Below are 2,167 nucleotides of genomic sequence, written 5' to 3'. Positions count from 1 at the left end.
AGGTGTACCTGTAACAAGCAATCAGACACCAGGTGTACCTGTAACAAGCAATCAGACACCAGGTGTACCTGTAACAAGCAATCAGACACCAGGTGTACCTGTAACAAGCAATCAGACACCAGGTGTACCTGTAACAAGCAATCAGACACCAGGTGTACCTGTAACAACCAATCAGACACCAGGTGTACCTGTAACAACCAATCAGACACCAGGTGTACCTGTAACAACCAATCAGACACCAGGTGTACCTGTAACAACCAATCAGACACCAGGTGTACCTGTAACAAGCAATCAGACACCAGGTGTACCTGTAACAAGCAATCAGACACCAGGTGTACCTGTAACAACCAATCAGACACCAGGTGTACCTGTAACAACCAATCAGACACCAGCTGTACCTGTAACAACCAATCAGACACCAGGTGTACCTGTAACAAGCAATCAGACACCAGGTGTACCTGTAACAACCAATCAGACACCAGGTGTACCTGTAACAACCAATCAGACACCAGGTGTACCTGTAACAACCAATCAGACAACAGGTGTACCTGTAACAACCAATCAGACAACAGGTGTAGAGCTGTGCTCGGAGGTGTGCGTACCCTGCAGAAACGATGACGTTTTGACATTTAGTCTGATCTTTTATTTAAGTTATCAGATGATGCCAGTTTGGCTCCTTTATAAAATAATAATACGGGCCTGATCAAAGTTTACATCCCCTGAATGTTCGGCCGTGTTGCAGACTCACAGGTGAGAATGGCAATTAAGGCTTCATTTCAAAACAAAATGTTTGGGATACAAAGAAAAGCCCAGCGGTACCCTCAGGAGAAATACGGGCTGCTCTGGAAGAAGACGTATGGTTGTTGCAAGGAGCACAGTACGAGGACACTTGAACGAGAAGTCTTTAGTGCACCGAGCTCTAAAGGCACCGGGAGTCTTGTGAAAATTGATGGCAAGATGAATGCAGCGCGTTATCAGAAAATACTGGTTCCAGCCTGGCGTGGAGGGGACGCGGGTTTAATTTAATTTATTTTACACACTTCTACGGTAATTATTGGTTCGTTTTGATGCTACACTGGTTAGAAATGACCACCCACCTAATGTTGCTCTGCCACCCAGAAATAAATACATTAAGTACTGCGAGTGAACGAGCTAAACGGCTAAGCTGGCGAAGGGTGGCCAACTCGCAGTGGAACTTCGACTCTCCCGTGAGGCTATCCTGACAGACCGGGGAAGGGAGACAACAGGGAGCTTCCAAGGCCTGCGCAGCGAGGCGGCAGAGGAGATAAACGGCCTCAGGTGATGGCTGAGCAGACCGACATGGCGCACAGCCTCACAGATGCTCAGAACCGCATTCGACAAGTGGAGCAGCACGACGATTTCAAAGCAAAGAGCTGAAGCGGCTAAATGAAGAGTTTTGATCTCAAAAGCAGGGGCCAACGACACAACTTGAGGTTTGTCAGCAGAGGGGCCCCGCCCCACCAGATTCAAGACAGAGCTTATCCCGCAGATATTGGGAGCTGACAACATTCCCTCCCCTGTAGTGACTGATCGATCGCTAGTGCCAAAGCCCAAACAGGTCCAAGGCCAATCATTGTCCCACTACGTTATTATACATAAAGAGAAGTTTGGCACTTTTTAAAGGCCACGGTCCCTTCGTCCTGCAAGTTCACACCTACCCTGATCTCCCGGTGGAAATAAGCAAGTTCCAGGAAACTTTCAGCACAGTGAAGGCCAAAGCTCCGGCTTCACCCTATATTATCCTGCGGTCCTTCCCGTCAACCTACGCGGCGTTCAGCACACCTTTGATTCCACACCAGCAGCGGGGGATTTCTGCAATGCCAAACGTGCGGTTCATGCAAGACGACCAAAGACTTTGCACGACCTGGAGGCATTTTGCCAAGACGAATGGGCAACCTGCAGGAATTCAGGGGCTCATAGACAGCTATTGGAAAAGACGCTGTGATGCATGCTGAAGGGGGAAAACACAGTATTAGGAACTAAGGTATGCAGACTTTGGAACAGGGTCACTGGTTTTCTCTCATGATGGTGCCATTCCGTTATGACCTACAGCTGAATGTGAATCCCACGAGAAATAAAAGACGTGTTTTGCCGAAGCGCTCGTATATTACCAAGTGAGCCCAACTGCACCTGCAACAGCCAATCA

The 2,167-nt window shown here is 48.4% G+C and overlaps 1 protein-coding gene across 1 annotated transcript in view; it reads right to left on the bottom strand.

Moving 5' to 3' along the window:
• LOC123960376 (formin-binding protein 1-like) overlaps nt 1–2,167 on the bottom strand; it is a 41,854-nt gene that overhangs the window by 31,270 nt on the left and 8,417 nt on the right. The window lies entirely within an intron of this gene.

Source organism: Micropterus dolomieu, linkage group LG21 (genome assembly GCF_021292245.1).
Source record: "Micropterus dolomieu isolate WLL.071019.BEF.003 ecotype Adirondacks linkage group LG21, ASM2129224v1, whole genome shotgun sequence".
NCBI classification, from domain to species: domain Eukaryota; kingdom Metazoa; phylum Chordata; class Actinopteri; order Centrarchiformes; family Centrarchidae; genus Micropterus; species Micropterus dolomieu.
Note: the sequence above shows the minus strand (reverse complement) of the source record. Positions and strands in the feature narration are given on the sequence as shown.